Source organism: Ambystoma mexicanum, chromosome 7q, assembly GCF_040938575.1.
Source record: "Ambystoma mexicanum isolate Mex_15411 chromosome 7q, UKY_AmexF1_1, whole genome shotgun sequence".
NCBI lineage: Eukaryota > Metazoa > Chordata > Amphibia > Caudata > Ambystomatidae > Ambystoma > Ambystoma mexicanum.
Genome location: NC_090941.1, coordinates 820,612,761 through 820,632,802, shown reverse-complemented (window position 1 = coordinate 820,632,802; position 20,042 = coordinate 820,612,761).

Here is a 20,042-nt window from a genome sequence, read left to right as displayed (position 1 = left end):
CTCTTCCTATTTCCCACTTCCTTCCCCTTCTCCACCCCCTCCTCCCTCATTTATCTTCACTGGCAAATTGTTCTACTTACTGTAGTATTACTGGTTTTATTCATATTTTGTAATTGCCTCTACTGTTTTTTATTATATCCTTGTTGTTATAATGTAAAGCGCTTTGGTGTAAAGCTCTATGTAAACACAATAAACATAGACATAAACATAAACATCTTCAGGAGGAATGGGACTGTTCGAGCTGATGCGAGTGACACTGATGTTGCACTTTTCAGGTAAGCCCTTGGAGAATAGACGGGAAGCAGTCTGTGATATCTCAAGTACATGGGTTCTGTCGGGACGACTCATAATGGAGAATACAAGTATTGACACAACTAACAGGGTTTAGATCAGAATAAAACACGTGCCGAACACAGTGTGTTTAAGGGTTGTCTTTTCGAGATACTATGCATTTCGCCCTGGTTTTCAAATGCTGTGAAACAAAGAGGACTGGCCAGTATGAAATTTCTCTCTCTTGTGCACACATAACCTAAAATACAAAATAGAGGAATCACATGCGCACTTTAAAGAATTATAACAAGAATTATAACAATAAAACAAATCTGGTAATAAATATGGCACTTTTTGGGGAAAAATCTATTAATAACAGAATAACTAGATTAATACAGAAGTATACACACTATTTACAGTTAGTTAAATAATAACGTTCTCCTTAGTATATTAATATAAAAACCATCATGCCTTACAGGTTGAATTGAAACCCAGTGACATACGAGAGAGATTACCATTATTCACATCCACGTATGAGGAACAAGAAAATGGATGCTAAGTGCATGTATTACATACCTACAAAGTGGACTTCACATGTGCAAGTTGAAAATGATCAAATGCAAACATAGTTTGCCTAACTTGTCGGTTAAAGTTATTATATACTTCTCAATGGACAGTTTTAAGCAATTCAGAATGTTCGTGAAAGAACAAACATGATTCAGACATGCAACATACAACTTGTGGTTATTATTATTATTTGTTTTAGCTTTGTTTGCATAGAATTGGGTTATCACTTTTTCTATGTATCTTTTTCTTTTCCTCTATTTTCTTTGTGCTCTTCACTGTTATTTTCAACCTGCTACAAAATCCTACTTGATACCCCTCCTCACTCTCTGTTCATGCATAAAAATGTATTGTTCTCAATCACCTTTTTGTTATACATCAGTTTACCATTGATGCAGTGTTTAGGATTAATGCTCTGTTTTGAGAAAGGCTCAGTTAGAGCCGAAACACGTGTCATTAAAAAGGACTCTCCTGCGGGAGATAAATGGATTCAAAACCTTCATTTGAGTTGTTAGATTTTTTCAATATTTAACAAATATGGCGCAGTCACTGTGTGAAAACCTGGTACAAATGATTGTAAAACCTCTGAGGTGAGGTAGTGGTTCCTCCATATTTGCTTTCACACTGACGCGACACTAGCTAACCGTGTTTTTCTAAAAGAGAGCGCAAGACCAAAGAAGTCGACCCCCGAAAACTACCTCAACTTCTATTAAAAAACATTCTCACAAGGGCGGGTCAACAATCTTGCAGACCATATCTCTACAAGCATGGCAGAATACATTTTGAACAGAGAGGAGGACTCTGCAAACCGTTTTGCCCCAAAAGGAAGTATGGAACATGGATTTAAAAACATAACCCCGAAATGGGAAGATTTAAGAGCAAAATTCATAAAATTGGAAAGAGCATTGAGAAGGGAAATAGATAAATATTGGGAGATGATTTCCTTGAAAAAATACCTAACAAACAACCAGAATCTGAGAGGTCTACGAATATAAATTTTCCCAGACTTTTCCAATGATGAAGATGATGACTTGGTGGAACGATGGGAATGCAATCAAACAGTAGTTCAAATAATATGTTGGAATTACTTATGGAGCATGTCACAAGAGAACACAAGCGTGTAACTGAACAAATCAAACCAATCAAAATAGACATTAATGATACAAAGGCATGGAAGTGACAAAGGAGAAAAATTACTTAAATATGCACGGGATACTAAAAGAATACCAGGATGAGATTATATTAAGAAAATTCTTCCAGGACGAGTGGCATTACAGGGAAGACTGTGTTTATATGTTTCAAGAAAAAATCAATCTGTACATGAAGCAAACATCTAAAGGGAGTTCTCCCAATACATCATCCACCAGTTCTGAGGTAGACTCAAATACGGACAAGGAAATATCAGAAGAAGGCGATAAGGAGAAGAGTCAAGACCAATCGGGATTCCTTAACCAAATTCGTAGGTACAAAAAAGGAACAAGATCCATCAAAACTAAACAGGTCTGTTTTCAGGTAACAACACAACAAGACAAGAGTCAACATTTACCAGGAGGAGAGGAAGGAGTGGGAGTGGTCAACAGCGGAAATCTAGATGCTTTGGAAGATTACAGATGCCTGACGAGGGCAAGTGCCTGGGAAGCAGAAAAGAGGAACGAAAAAACAATCTTGTAATGAATTTATCTGACAGGCATCTTACACCAGCTGAAACTTCACTGTTAAACAAGGGATTCACTTTTGCCCCAAAGCAAAATTTTGACACAATTGAGACAACAAATTGACTTATTCAAATTTGTTCGCAAATTACAATTTAAAAAATACTTTGCAACCGCTGTAAGAAAACAACAAACAGATGTCGAATCCACTGAGACAAGTGCACTTTCGATTACCGACATAGAACACATTCACCTGCTAAAAAATCTACAAGAAGCAGAATCTGATGAAATACGTGAGACATTACATGAACTGCGTATAAGACCATCAGGCTTGATTGAAGAAGAGTTAAAGCCAAAGTCAAAGTTCACACCTCAGTTTTCACCAGAGAACATGATTGAAGTATTTTATGAAGCACAACACGAGACATTAACAACCTTGGAGAAAAAAAGAAAAAAGAATAAAATATTTGATTTCAAGTACAACTCAGCTCAAAATGAACGTACGTCTCTCAAAGATCTCAAGAATGAGACTTCAATTGTAATTAAGGAGGCTGATAAAGGCGGCACTGTCATCATAATGAACAGATGTGACTACATATTGCTGCCAATTAACCATTTAATAACAAGAGATTGTTATGAGGAAGTACCAAGCAACCCTAAACAAAATATCATGAATCCCTTGGAAAAATTGATCGGCAACTAGCATAGTAAGGGTCTCATCACCGACAACGAAAGACATTTCTTGCATGTTAAACAGCCTATCCTTCCCAATACATACTTTTTGCCTAAAGTGCATAAGATCTTTGAACGAATCTCGGAAGGAAGGCCAATAGTGAGAGGCCTAGGACGGGCCACTGAAAGACTTTCGGAATATATTGACCAAGTACTAAGACCCAGGGTGCCTGAGTTAAAAGCATACATTAATGACACTACCCACACAATCAGGATAATTGAAGGAATTACTTGGCAGCCAACTTATCTCCTGGCAACTTGGGACGTGGGAGCCCTCTACACCATAATCAAACACGAAGCAGCAGTGCAAACAATAGATTATGTATTCAGAAATGATTCTGCTTCACACTATCATTTTGTCCAAATGATCAAAGAAATGCTCACAGCTACATTGGAAAACAATGTTTTTGTTTTTGGCAATAAATACTATCATCAAAGAAGAGGAGTTCCGATGGGCACTTAATATGCCCCAGCCTCGCTAACCTCTTCATGGGCATGCACGAGGATCAGCTAGTATACAAGGATAGCTCATTCAGCAAACAAGTGGTTTTATGGGCCAGATACATCAATGATGTTCTTATCATTTGGAATAGTACAGTTGAGGAACTAGAGGAATACAGAGGAAGAATGAACAACAATTAACTGGGTGTGGAATTTACAGGCCAGAGCAGTAACTCGAGGATTCATTTTGTAGACTTAACAATTTTTGTCAGAGAGTGTTAACTGTACACACAAACCTATCGGAAAGAAACTGAAGTCAATTCGACATTATTCACCACCATTTGTCATCGCAAGCCAGTAAAATGGAATGTACCAACAGGTGAATTTATTAGAGCCAGAAGAAACTGCAAGGACGAACAAACGTTGAATAAGGAATGTGATCTTCTCTATAACAGATTCAGGGAAAGAGGATATACATCAAGTTGTATCCTCGCGGCCCGAAGGAAAGCTTTGAACATGACCAGGGAACACATGATGCAGGCAGATATACATGCCCAGAACACCCGCAGAAAGGCAGGCCGTGGTCCAGGACTTTAACAGGGTGGCATACTTCCCCAAAGTGCTAGGTGCCATTGATTGCACCCATGTGGCTCTACGTCCTCCTAGGGCCATTGAGCACATCTATCGAAACAGCACGCACTGGAATTCCATCAACGTGCAGTTTGTATGTGATGCCAAAGGAGTCATCACCTCTGTATATGCCAACTATCTGGGGTCCAGTCATGACAGTTTTATATTCAGAATGTCACCCCTAAACCGGGACCTGGAAGCTGGGAGGCATGGCAACACATGGCTCATTGGTGAGTAGAAATGCCTCTGCACATGCATGCATGTCAGACACAGACAAATGGCAAAACCCAACTAATGACAACCATTATCACCTCCCCAGGGGACATTGCCTACCCTCTGAGCACCTACATGATGACGCCAATACGGAACCCCACCACACCACCCCAGGTAAGATACAACGCAGCCCATGTTGCAACCCGGGGCATAGTGGAGCACACATTCGGAGTGCTGAAGTCACGTTTCCGCTTCCTTGACCGCTCTAGCGGCCAGCTGCTATATGCACCCCCAGTAGTGTGCAGGATCATAGTGGCAGCACGTGTCCTTCACAACGTTGCAACCTGGCAGGGTGTGCCGGTGGACATGGTGGTGCCCCCACATCCCCAACCACATGCACGCCCGCTGTGCATGGGAGGGGAAAGGGCACGTGGTGAGGCAGCCCGCACCGAGCTTGTGGCAACTTTTTTCACCTACAATCCCACCCCTGCGGAGTGCACACAGGCCTGGCACATACCAGCTGACAATTGATGATGACAAAAGGGACAGTCAACTGTCACATCCATACCACCCTGAGATTGTTTTCCTGGAAGTGCTACATTGTGCGCATCCCTAGCTACTTAAACAGACCCAATGCTGTGTCAGTGAAAGGCACACATTCATGCCACATGAAGGACAACCCCCTTGCAAAACAGCACTCCCAAATACTGGTATGTCACCCAACCCCTCCCAAACCCCATCTCAGCCGCCCACGACACCATGGCATTACATGCAATGTCAAAGCAACCAAATTAATGCACAACACATGACACAAGTATCACAAAGTGCACCGTCACAAATGGAAACAGGCCACAGACAATTCCCTCTCACCTATGAAAAAGAAACAGCACACATGAACAAATACTTACCAGCAAGACAAAACAAGAATACAGGACACAACAGTGGCAATGTCTGACAGTAACCAATCACAATAGTGCACGTGTCAATCTCCAGTGTGTTGCTGGTAGGTAAATGTGGCAGGGTACTGCATACAAAATGAACTGCATCTGCAATGGAGACGGAAAAGTTAAGACATGAAGAAGCTACATGCAAATATGCATCCAAATATGCATAATGGGCAGTATGGAATACAATATACAAATCAACCATGCAGTGGTGAAATCATCAGCAATCCCCACTAGGGGTGTATACACAGTTTGGACTACAGACTTGCCACACAACTGATGGAAGCCCAATGCCTCTGTGTAAGCTACTGTCACACGGTGACACCCTTGTGAGCCCATGGAAAGGGGAAGCAGGAGTGGCATATGTGTCTGGACCCTAAGCTTCAAACACAAAAACAAGACAAGCCTGCGTGGGCCCAGATGGAACACACAGTGGATGCCTAAGGGTGCCACACAAAGCAACACACTGTACCATAAATGCACAATAGACAAAAAAAATGTTTAACAAAAAATGGAGAAGAAAAATGGAAAATAAAAATGAAAAATGAAAAATGCCCATGGGTCGACCAGGGTGGGGGGGAACATCCAGGAGGGAGGAGGTACAGGGTGCACCCCAACACCCACATGCATGGATGTTGAGAAAGAAAAAAAACTCCCTGGGCTCATGGCCTGCACGGCTACCCGATAGTGGGAGAACTGCTGTCACTGTCATCACCGTCTGGTGCTAAATTAGAAGGTGTGCGTGGTATGGGAGGCAGACCACGTTAAGCCCTGGTATGCTTTTCCATTGCAGCAAGCATGCAGGTCTGAAAGCGTGGTTCTGCAGGATGATAGTCCGGAGATCCCCATGCAGCACCTCACGGGTAGCATAGACTTCTGCGTACAAGGCCTCATGTGATGCCCAGTTCTCCTCACGGGTTGCCTGGAGCTCAGCTGAGATTGTGCGTGTTAGCTGCTCCAGCTGCTGTTCTGACCTTGTACTCTGGTCACCTCAAGTGCACCCAGAGTAGCTCTGAGGGAGCTGTTTTCTACCCTCAGGGCATCCCTGTGGGCCTGTACCTCTGCAGATATGGCTGTGCGCAGAGCCTCCAGTTCAGCCCATCGGTCCATGTTGGCAGCCAACATGTCCTCCCTGTGCAAGCGGCACGTGGACTCCGTTGCCGGCTGCTGGAGCTCCACCTCCTTTCTGGGGGGAGAATGAAAGTGGCCACCCTATCCACGGCCTGTGCCATCATCTCACATGATGCCCCCTGTTGTGCTGCAATTGCATAAATGGAATTCTCCCACACAGTATTGCCCTGTGGCACATGGCCACCGCATGGCCGGACACAGCACCTGTTTGCCCCAAGGTGATGTGCTCCTTGCTGGGCTGGTACTGCCTGCGGCTGCAGCACTGCATTCCTCCTTTGATCTGCTGCCCCAGGAACAGGAGCAAATATTGGGGAGTGTGTCCCTGCATCCATAACCGCCACAGGCGGACATTCCAACACTGAATGGGCCATTGAGGGATATATCCCCAGTGCAGGTGCATTGGACAGAACAACATCACTGCCAGAAACACTCACCTGCAACGGGAAATTTGTCTCAATGTCTGATTCAGCACCTGAGCCATAGTGGTCATCGGAGGTGTACCCAGAGACACCTGTGGACACGATGGTCTGTAGGACTAATGGATTTTCATGCACCACCACCCCACGTACTCCACTGGTGCTTGGTTGGGGCTCTGAGTACTCCTGCACCATCTCCTCCTCCTGCACAGCATCTAGTGCCTCATCACCTGCACAAAATGAAAAGAAACGTAACAGCAAGCCGACACACATAGGCATCACAATCTATACATCCAATACATAAATGAGCCATGTCACACATGACACAAACTCTGCCATGCATGCAGTGGCAATGAAGTGGAAGGGGACCCTGAAAGCAGACACTGATGACTCCAAAATGGAAAAGCAACACATGTGCTGCATGGTGCATAGCAGCTGCATCACACATTAGCCTGTGAGTGGCATGGACAATCCACAAACATGACACATGCCAGCACACAGATGACACGTAGCATAGCCATGCAAGAACAGATATGGACACCCAGATGGGAGTAAATCAATACTGTCCTCCATCCATGCGAGACGCACATCATCAAATAGAACTTGCAAAAGGGTTTGACAAAACACACGTGTCACACGCTGCAACAACTCCAGTGTGTTGAAATACAGTGATGGGAGGCACATGGATACAACAATGGTAGGTCACTTGGACATGACACAAGTCGATTGTCATGTTGAACATTCAAACACGGCTCAGAAGTGATCGGGTGCAATGCATGTGTAGGTGCACAGCAGTCAATCAGCATGATTGATGAAATCATGTGCGTAAAAAGTAAACATATGTCGGGCTTTGTGGAGGAAAATCCCTGTCTGAAGCATGGTGATTTTGTGGCAGAACGGTACACAAATGTGTGTTTATCATGCAAATGATTCCATCAATCAGGCAGAATGAAGAGAATAACTGTATTAAGAATGTTGTGGCATGATGCCAGTTTAAGGCCAAGTGCAGTCATAATGTGCAAAGTGTTTGCAGCGGTCAGTAGGGATAATGTGAAACCCAAACCCAAGGGCGGGGGATGGCTTGGAGGCACTACATGAGTCACACATAGAAGTCATGACTACACAGCCTGACCTGGCACTCAATTGGAACACATCACCCAAGCAACATACACATGATCTGGACACGCACGCATGGGCACTCACCGGACATTGTCTCAAGATCTGGTAGATCTCCCACTCCTTGGATCTGATCCTCTGCAATGAACCCTCCAGTGATTGCCTCATGTTCTGAGAGTTCATCCTCCTCTGCTGGAGACCCACTGCCAGTCACCAGAGTAGAGGCGTAATTGGAAGCCAGCTTGTTTTTTGCTTGACGTTTGAGGTCATTCCAATGCTTTGAACAATCAGCAGCTGTGCGCTTCACAAATCCAACAGAACTAATCTGGTCCGCGATGCACTGCCAGTGGGCCCTACGCTGAGCAGTAGTAGTCTCGCACCCTGCCGTCACCAGCATGTCACAGCCATGTGCCAACACGTAACCCACAAGTGTGTCTAGTTCTACATAATTGAAACTCTGCTTCCTTGACGTGCCGGAGGGGTGAGCCATGTCTGGGGTCCCAGCCTGTTCCGCAAGAGCATGCTTCTTCCTCTTCAGAGGTGGTGCGGACCCTGAGTGGCTTACGCCTCTCTGGTCAGTAGGGGCTGAAGCGCAGGTGGACTGGCCACTGGAAGCAGGCAATGGCACGATGACCAAAGGTCTCACTGCATGCATTGGCTGCTGGGTGCTGTTGCCAGGACCAATCGGCACAACTGCCTTGGTTTGATGGTCTGGGACCAACAATGTCCTGGCTGTGTGACTCAGAGCCGGGGTGGATTGAGCTGCAGCTACCTCTGCAGCCTCCACACCCTGGCTAGTCGGGGCAGCAGATGACATTGCTGCCCCAGATCCATGTGGCCTGGTGATAGCAACCTTCACTATCACACGTGGCTTAGACTTTGTGACAGAGAAGTCGGCCTGTGAGTCATCCTGTGCCAGTTCAGTGACCAATCCAGGCTGGGTTAGCAGGGTCTGAGCTGGGATGGTGTCAGCTGCATCTTCCTGACTCACTGGAGGGGGGCATAGGTGTCCCTGAATGGTACTGGACACACTGCCCTCTTGGGCCACCCTGCCCACGTTGGCCACTCTGCTCATCCTGGCCACGTCCCCTACCACACCCACCTCTTGGAGGTCAGCCACCTTTGCCTCCCTTACTACTTGGTCAGCTCCCAACCATGGCACTGATGTTCTTGTGCGAATGGGAGGTGCAGAAAACAATTGTCCTGGGCAATTGGAGTGAAGGGGGCAGGGTACTAGAAGGAATATCTACACCCGTGCTCTTGCAATGCCTTCTGTGACCCTTGGAGGAAAATGACAGGTCACGCAACACTGAGGCACATCCAAAACAAACAAAAAATAGCCACACAACCCCTCGGTAGCCCACGCACGTGATATGAAGGACCCGCAGTACGCTGTGGCACCCAGAAACACAAAAAATGCATATGCATGGTACACAGAGGCTACAATGACCTCTGAACGGGTACGCGACACACGGGGGCAACCACAGTGGATAAATACGTGCGCGACTCACCGTCTGCCTGGAAAAAGAATGTGAAAAAGATGCGCTTGGGCGCGTTGGCAACACCCCCACCAAAAGAAGAATTGAGCACTGTTAGGTGGAAACCTGTGCTGTTCCCTCTGGGACCACTGCAAAAGATTTAGGACTACAGGTGTTTGGCAGTAAACCCACTTGGTAGCAGTCTGTACCACACAGATTCACTTGGTAGCTGTGGCTGAGCAGTCAGACTTCCCTCAAGAAGAGTTAAGCAGTATGTGGAGTATACAATATAGGGCAATTCTTCACAGTAAGACAAGCAAACACGCAACGAGGCTTAGTGTAACGATTTTAAGGTATTTATTTATAACGGAGCATCTATGGAAAACACTGTGGCACTATCACGGCAAACACTTCAATCACAATTACTCTACGAAGAAGAAACGATCAATCCCCCTAACAATATTTCAACAAGTCTAGGTTCTACCAGCATCACTTATTTGCAGACAGAGGTGTATGCCTCAACCTAGATGGCACTCAAATATTAGTTAGGACGGGAGAGAAAAATAAGAAGGTTACGAAATCAATACAGTTCAATACTTCACGGAAAAAATGCAAGGCAAGAAGGCAAGAACCACAATAGATCATAAAGTTCAGAGGCCAGGCCCACTCAGAGAGAGGCAAGGCGATATGTCCCAAAAAGTCTCTTAGTGGAACTGTGTTCGAGTCTTTATAGCAAATTGTTATCGGCAGATTGAACCAGCTCAGAACAATACGTGAGAAAGCTTGGAGGCGACCCAACGGAAAGGAGAGGATTAAGACACCTCACTCGAACCGATCGAAAGGGAAGCCAGGCGGATACGGTACCTTGTTTGTGGAAAGACAGCTCCGGCGGGGGCAGTTGTTCCTGGTGGTGGATGCACGTCGGGTCTTTTCCAAGAGTAGAGATGATCTCGCCGTCGAAGAAAAGTGAAGTCCGGTGCACCACCAGGGAAGAGACCAGCCGCGGAGTGCTCCGTCACAAGGCACCACCTTTTGGTCGCGGTACAGGGGTAGTGGCTATCCAGTTGCCGAGGTGCTCTGTACGGGCAATTTGACCACTGCGTCCTGAGGCGAAGAAAAAGCAAAGGGGACTGGTTGTTCCCACCAGTCAGGGGAAGAGACTCTCCGGCAGGGAGATCTCCTCTGTCGTCGGGAAGTGGTGAGTCGGTTCCGTAGGGCTCCACCAGGAGTGTCGTTGTGCAGGTCGGCTCAGCGTTACCCTCGTCGGATTCTTAGGTCCTGTGGCGACTTCTGAAGATCCAGTCCCAAAAGCCCTGCTTTTATGCAGAAAACCCCCATTCACTCAGCCTAGCTGCCAATCAACACACGCTAAGTGGTGAGCGGGGAGGCTCACCACTTGGGCCAATCACACCAGAGTACGACCGGAGTTGGCAAGGCAACTCGGTCCAGGGTGCCTAAACCCCCTCCCACACCCCTGTGGTAACCCAGACAGAATGGCACCACTTTGGAGGATCTCTGTACAGAGGCCCGCCAAAAGTGGAACAAAGGGTTCAACCTTTGGTTTATGAGTCACAGAGACGAACACAGACGCCATTTTAAAAACCGAGTTCTGGCAGAAAATACCATCCGGTAAACTTATTTAAGATACGTAAACTGATGGTATGTTAGAGATTAATGAGGAAAAGTACCAACCTCTAACAATGGGACGAATCCCATAGGGTTATGTTCGGGGTCCAGCATAACAAGTAGTTTCCACTGCCACCAGCCAAAACTCGACGAGGGGGGACGGGACAGTGCCCCCTCGAGTAACAGATCTAGGAGTAATCGAATTACCCCTACTAGCACATCCACAATAAGATGGTTTGTACTAGTTCTGTTAGTAAATTTAGGTCTAATAAAGCCAATGGTGACTTTACATGCCCGGGGAGACAGTAGCCAGTCCCCGGGTATGGAGTCTATGGTGGAGGTCCACTAGGACGCCCCAGTGTTACGGCACGTAGGGTGCAGTGTAACACACATAGAAAAACATATGAGACCCTATGGAGTAAAAGACCCCATAGCCCATAGAACACATTGACATTCAAAGGAATTACACACATTCATGTCCAAGAGTGGGAGGAAAAGAGTCTCACTCTTGGCAGGATGGAAAAAAACAAACTCCAGAAATCCAGAAAGCTGCTGGGGGACTCACTAGGTTAGGAAATTTAGCCTAAACAGAGAATTCTCCCTAACAAGCTCTTTCTCAGTAAACAAGGAGTATGCACTGCAACCGTTGTGAAGTAATCGCGTGTGAACCGACAAGAAGTACACAAATCACCCACTTGCTCTCCACAAAAAGCACGTACAAGAAAATGGTGTCCTATGCGGACCTTTAACCCCTGCCCACAGAAATGCCCATGTGTGATGTCACTTTCGCGCTTACGCGCTTAGGCCCTTTCCTCGGAATACATGCTGACGTGCTGTTTTTTCATGTGCTAAAACACTCTGCATCAAGCTGGTCACGGGACAACACATGGAAGAACACGCTCCTGTCCAGAAGACCCTTTTCTTGCCCCCCAGAGCCCTGAGCCGCCTCCAACAAGCCATCTGCTGCTACCTGCCTGCCTGCTGGCCACGTGCCCTGCTATTTACTGCCTGCACATCAGCCATCTGCAGGGGTCCAGTTGCTGCGACCAACGCTGTTGGAAAATAAGACTCCCGACTGCAGCTCCATCGCTCCACAGCCCAGCACCAGGACTCAGTTGCCCACCCACACGTACCTCGGGGGTTGCCATATCGGGCCACACTATATCTGGGACCAGTGGTGACCCCCAGGCAGAGAGGCAGAAGGCTGCCAGCTTCAGTGCAGGAGAAGTTGGCATCCTGGTGGAGCAAGTGCTGGTGCATTATGATGTTCTCTTCGGACGACCACGCGCCGATGGACAGAAGATGATCTGGATGGACATTGTGGGTACCATCAACGCGGAGGGGGTGGCAAACCGCAACCTCCAACACATCCTTAAGCGCTGGGAGGACTTCAGGTCCAGGACCCTCAGGAAGGCCCATCGCTTCTTGGACGCAGCGGATGCAGTGGGGTGCCGGGTCCACCTTACCAATGACCAGATGAGGGTCCTGGAATGCATTCGCCCAGCACTTCACCTCCAGGTCCTCGAGAGGCAGACCTGTCTGGAGTCGAGCCGTAAGTGTCCATGCGTACTCCTTGGACGCAGTGCATGTTGAGGTATGCCAGGAGTGTGAAACTTGGATATATGTCTGAAATGGCCCATGTATGGATGTGTATGTGCAGGGACATGACCATGCTGTATGTGAGTCCAGTCATGTGTGATGTACATCAATGGTGTATGTGTTCCAAAGCATGACACACAACTGCATGTGGAGATGCACACATGTTAGCATTTCTGTGTATGTACTATGCCATGGTTGGTGTGTGACACATGGATGCTGGTTGCACCTTCATGTACGTGCACAGCGTACATGTGCGTGTGTGTGTTTGACATGTGTGCGACTGTGAACACCATGGGTGTATGTGACCAGGACATGTGGGTACCTGATTGGCAGATGTGACTTAGTTGCCGATGATTGCACTGTGAAAGGTGTTGGAGATGTACAGATGCATGTCTGTCTGGTGGCGTGTGTGCATGCGATCGGCACTCCCCATGTTGCTTGTGATGTCATGCCAATGTTTAGTTGTTCATGCAGTTACGTGTGTTTGGATGCTAATGCTTGTTGTACGATACCAGTTATTTGTGTATGTGTGTGGGTTCAAATGATATGAGTGTTGGGGAGTGTGCTGCCATCTGTCTGTGAAGTTTGACACTGCCACTCGTGCAACTGTCATGTGTGTATCTGACCATTGCACAGTGCCATGATGCCTGTGTTCTAGATCTCCCTGTCTGCAGCATCAACAGATGAAGAGGGTGGAGACAGTGCTGTGGAGCACAGCAGCAGGGATCCCGCCAGCCGGTGACGCAAGGCCGAGCTACCCACTACCAGGTAATGATATCTTCCGGAAGTGAGGTGTCTGGTGCTGCGTCCATGGCCACAGCTGCAGAGGGAAGGTCCAAGAGGTGGAGGTTGCAGGTGGAATCCTTGGCAGCAGAAGGGGCAGCTGAGCCCCCACAGGGGCCTACGGAGGAAGATGGCATAGAGCCATCCAGGTTGGTGGGGGGTTTGGTTGAGGAGGAGGCTGTGGAAGCCCCACGCACAAGGCCTGGAAGGGGGGATTCCACTGGTGCTAGTGGTGCAGTCCAGGGGCAGGGACAGGAGGCAGCACAGGCCACTGCAGAGGTGCCTGTGTGTAATCCTGTCCCCAAACCTGTGACTGCATCACCCGGCACCAGCAGTGATGCCTCCGTACAGACCATGTTTTCAGGGAGGGGATGCGCATACAACAACTGGCCTTCCTCTCCCTGCGGACATGGCAGTCTGTGACCAGATTGAGCCTGTCCTAGCTGGTGTGGCGATGCACCAATGTGGTATTTGGGATGACGTGCAGGGTTCTCGTGAGGACAATGCATATCATTTTGCACTACTAGCACAGGTTGTCGGTACTGGGTTCCACCGTGTGCTGGATCTTCTTGCGCCCCCCTCCTCAACTGAATCCCCTATGTGCCAGTCATCCTATATGCCATCTTCCCACCCAAGTGTCACCTGGGCCCCCTGTGGAGCTGCCCCTGAGCCAGCGGCCAGGCTGGTGAAGGACACATTCCTGCCACAGTCAGGAGTCGGAGGTCCAGCAGGGGTGGCCACCCCACCAACTGGACCCCAGCATATGGAGGACGTGGAGGCATCATCAATCAGGGCGTGTGCACGGCGGCAACAGGGGATTCCATCAGCCTGGAGGCCGTTGTGGTGCCAGAGGCAGTGGCATTGGTGGCAGCAGCAGGCGGCAGAGTGTGGGAGCGATCATGGCTCAGGGCCAACAACATCCCCCAGGGGCAGGCATCGGCCAGCTGGCAGGAGGACCCACGATTGGGAGTGTCTTCCATTTGGCAGCGGTTGGGCCAGCAAATAGATGCAGAGCGGTGACGGGCGGAGAGGGCATTGCTCACAATGGTCAGGGCGGAGAACTCCATGCACCGGGCTTTGAGGTGGGCTGAGTGCCTCGAGGCAACTCGCAGGGAGTTGGAGGAGGCCATGGCTGCATCTCTGCAAGACCTCGAGGCCAGGGAACAGGCCCACCTTCCGGAACATCGACATGGAGTTCAATGATGCCCTGGCCCGGGACATCAATAAGTGAGCCATCAGACTTGCCCGCCTCCGTTGTATATAGTTGTTTAGGTTTAGGTTTCATTTGGTTTTTATTATGATTTGGGGTCCACAGACTTTGCTCCACTTTTTGTATATAGTTGTATTTTGGATAGGGTTTTTGGTAGGTTTCCTTTTGTTTTGGGATAATGGACCCTTCAGACTTTCGTTTTCAATATTTCCGGACATGTACATACTTTCTTTTTTCGATGTTCACATGGAGTAATGTATTTTTTTAATGCTTTTCAACTTAGGACTATTTTCTATAGACTTTGGGGATGGACCATTTTTTTCTTTATGTTTTGGATTCTTATTGTTCCTTGGATTTCACTTTCTTTTTCATATTGCAATAATAATTTCTTCATTTGCATGTGTGTTTTTCATTTTGTCATTTGGTTTTCCTTTTAATACATTTCATTATTCTTCATTATTGGGGTGGTCTACTATGATATATTTTGTGCATGTCTCCATCAGCATTGGCTACGTTATGTGTTGCCACAGTGTGGCTCTGTAGGACATTTGTTGATGGGCATGCTGGTTCTTTTCAGACTTTCATGGCATGGGTAATTTACTTGGGAGTGGGTGCAGTGGATCGTTGGGTGTTTGTACTGGGTGGGGGAGGTGGGATTTGGGTTGGCATTAGGGCCATGGTTCTGTATAGTTATGACGTGGTGTTTGGGGGACATGAGTCAGGGCCTGGTGGCAGGTTGCCATCAATGGGGGTGGGGTGGAGAGACATGTGTCAGGGCCTGCTCACAGGTGCCCGTCACTGGTGGGGGGACATGAGTCAGGGCCTGCTGGCAGGTTGCCGTCAATCGGGGGTGGGGTGGAGGGACATGTGTCGGGGCATGCTGGAAGGTTGCCGTCAATGGGGGGGTGGAGTAACATGTGTTGGGGCCTGCTGGCAGGTGCCCATCACTGGTGGGGGGACATGATTCGGGGCCTGCTTGTAGGTTGCTGTCAATGGGGATGGGGTGGAGTGACATGTGTCAATGGGGGTGGGGTGGAGGGACATGTGTCGGGCCTGTTGGCAGGTACCCATCACTGGTAGGGGGGACTTGAGTCGGGGCCTGCTGGCAGGTTGCCATCAATGGGGGTGGGGTGGAGGGACATGTGTTGGGGCCTGCTGGCAGGTTGCCGTCAATGGGGGTGGGGTGGAGGGACCTGTGGAGGGGACATGAGTCAGGGCCTGCTGGCAAGTGCCCATCACTGGTGGGGGGACATGAGTTGGGGCCTGCACGCAGGTGCCCATCACTTGTGAGGGAGACATGAGTCGGGGCTCCCAAGTGCATTGTGCCATGTGAGCTGCCTGCGGGGCATGTGCAGGGGTGATGGGCTGCCTGTGGGGTAGGGGGAGGGGTGATGGGCTGGCTGCAGGGCATGGTCAGGGGTGTATGGGGGCCTGTGGTGTGGGCTGCCTGTGGAGTATGGCGAGGGCACACATTGCCAAATCACATGTTATTCTCACGTGAGTACCCCAGAATACACGTACCCCGCTCGGGCCAGTGAAATTTCGTGTTATTCTCACGCACGTACCCCAGAATACACGTACCCTGCTCACGCCAGCGAAATCGCATGTTATTCTCACTCACATACCCCGGAATACACGTACCCTGCTCGTGCCAGCGAAATTGCATGTCAGTCTCACTTGCGTACCACGGAATACACGTACCCCACTCACGCCAGCAAAATCGCATGTTATTCTCACTCATGTACCCCGGAATACACGTACACTGCTCGTGCCAGCGAAATTGCATGTCAGTCTCACTTGCGTACCCCGGAATACACGTACCCCACTCACGCCAGCAAAATCGCATGTTATTCTCACTCGTGTACCCCGCTCGCCCCCGCGAAATCGCGTGTATAGCTCACTCGCATACCCCAGAATACACGTACCCCGCTCACCCCAAAGAAATTGTGTGAAATGCTCACTCGCGATGCCCGGAATACACATATCCCGCTCACCCCAGCGAAATTTCGTGTATAGCACACTCGCGTACCCTGGAATACACGTACCCCGCTTGCCCTCATGAAATCATGTGTATAGCTCACTCGCGTACCCCGGAATACACGTACCCCGCTCACCCCAGTGAAATCGCGTGTATAGCTCACTCCCGCCTCCCCAGAATACACGTATCCCGCTCGCCCCAGCGAAATCACGTGTATAGCTCACTCGCGTTTTGCCAGATTCGCACACTAGTGTGGTGAGGACCCAAATTCACCCCCTGTAGGCAGCCCACACAACAGGCCCCCCACTACACTCCTGACCATGCCCCGCAGGCAGCCCATCATCCCTAACATGACCCACAGGCAGCCCACACCACATGGGTCCACCTTACACCCTCGGAAATGCCACGCAGGCTGCCCATCACCCCTGACCATGGCACACAGGCAGCGCATCACCCCTAACCATGACCCACAGGCAGGACACACCACAGGGGATCACCCTACACCCCTGGGCATGCCCTGCAGGCAGACCATCACCCCATACCATGACCCACAGGCCATCACCCCTGACCATGCCCTGCAGGCTGCCCATCACCCCTAACGATGACCTGCAGGCAGCACACACCACAGGGACCACTCTACACCCCTGGCCATGACCTGCAGGCAGCCACACCATAGGGGACCACCCTACACCCCTGGACATGCCCTGCAGTCAAACCATCACCCCCGAACATGACCCGCAGGCAGCCCACACCACAGTGGGGACTTTTTCCACGCAATTAGCCTGGCGCAAGCAAAGTACGCTTATTCAAGGCGGTGCACAAGTTGATTTCCACACGTTTTGGCTGCCACGAGGGGGGTACGTATATCGAAGGGGGTGCATGGGAGATTTTCACATGTTTTGGATGCCACGGGCGGGGTACCTGTATTCAAGGGGGTGCGCAAGTACATTTTCATGCGTTTTGGCTGCCTCGAGCAGGGTACACGTATTCAAGGGGGTGCGCAAACTCATTTTCACGTGTTTTGTCTGCGGTGAGTGGGTACGTGTAGTTTGTCACGCAATTACAGTGTAGCGGGTCTGTAAACTGGTCCAGGATTAGCACAGCCCTTTGCGCCGTATTGGGGATTTCTATGGCTTTTCCTTGTGCAAGGGGCATTCTTGGGGGTGTAACTGGCGCTGCGGGATGTTCGCTGCACCATACCACAAAATGGCTTGGGAAATCCATGAATACGTGGTGTACCAGAATGCTGTTTAGCGCACACGGCTGCACAGGCTGGCACACGCTCCCTCTCTGCGCTGCCCACGTGCACTGCTTCTGCACTGAATTCTATGAATTACCCCCTTTATATGCAAATTCAGAACAACAGACTTTGGATTGAACCGTGACAATGAAATGATGCATTTTTTGTAAACTTATGAATATCCAGTCACCCATGAGGAGTAACATCTTTCATATATAATACCAAGTTAACTGTGAATGTGTGCCTGTAATAGATAAAGTTCACCTGTTTGACACATACAAGCTGTTTTCCAAGCAGCTCTATCAATATTGAAATTGATTTTTTGTCTATAAACCAAATGCAACAGGGGACTAGTAAATAATATATCAGCATGGTATCACTCTTTACATGTTAATTTCGTCATCCACAGTACTCAGACACATTAGTGACTAATATTACACAGGTAAGATGCCCTCATTTGCTCTAATTAAAAGATATTAAATATTAATATTCAAAATTCAGAAATAATAATAAAACTGAGCCGCGGTTAGTTTACCCGTATTTCATAAAAACATGTTTTACTTTATTAATACAGCATACAACATCAGAGTGCACATTATTAGCCCCTCAATTGAGGTTTACAGATCTCTATATTTATATTTCTTACTTCTAAACCATAATCAAGTAATGCAGTCAATTGTGGATCATTTGTTGGGTGTGTATCGTTGAAATGCAATTGAAACACGATTCAGGTTCCCAAAATATGGCGGCCACTCGGAATCAGATCAAGAAACAATAGAGGGACTCGGCTGATTTCCATGACAACCAGCATAAACCTCTGTGCTGCATTCGACTCTGTGTTTCTTACTGTTCGAGCTGACGTGGGTGACACAGACGTAGCACTTTTCAGGTAAGCCCTTGGAGAATAGACAGGAAGCAAACTGTGCTATCTCAAGTATTTGGTTTCTGTTGGGGTGACTGGTAATGGAGAATACAAGTATTGACACAACTAACAGAGTTTAGATCAGATAAAAACACGTGCCGAACACGTAGGCCCTCATTACGACCCTGGCGGAGGACCATGGTGCAATTTGCACCATGGTCCATGGCGCAAAGCTGCCAACTCCGCCATGGGGGTTGGCGGACTTACCGCCCCATTCCGACCTTGGCGGGGCGGTAAATCCCCAATCCCCATTTACCCTTCCCCATTCCCATTTTTGCCCCATATGGTATAATGGGAGTGGGGAAGGCGTTAATTACGCCACCGTAAATTACGGTGGCGTAATTAACAACATGTCCCGTAGCGCCATGGATATTTCCGCCCGGAAAAACCAGGCGATAAAAGCACATTGGCGCTACGGGAACTCGTAGTAAGGCGGAAAGGTACGCCATGCATTACGTTGGCGTAAACCCCTTTCCGCCAGGGTCGTAATGAGGGCCGTAGTGTTTAAGGGTTGACTTTTCGAGATGCTATGCATTTCGACCTGGTTTTAGAGTGCTGTGAAACAAGGAGGACTGCCCATTATGAAATTGCATGCACGTGTGCACACATATCCTAAGATACAAAATAGAGGAATCACGTGCGCACTTTAAAGAAGCATAACAATAAAACAAATCTGGTAATAAACATGGCACTTTTTGGGGAAAAAAAAACCTATGTATTCATAACAGAATAACTATATTAATACAGAAGTATACACATTACTTACAGTTAGTTAAATAATAACGTTCTCCTTAGGATATGAATATAAAAACCATCATGCCTTACAGGTGGGATTGAAACCCAGCGACATATTAGAGGGATTACCATTATTCAGATCCCTATATGAGGAACAAGCAAATGGATGGTTAAAGCATGTATTATATACCTACAAAGTGGACCTCACGTGTGCAAGTTGAAAATGATCAAATGCAAACATAGTTTGCCTATAGTATTGATTAAAGTTATTATATACTTCTCAATGGACAGTTTTAAGCAATTCAGAATGTTCGTGAAATAACCAACATGATTCAGACATGTGAACTACAACATGTGGTTAT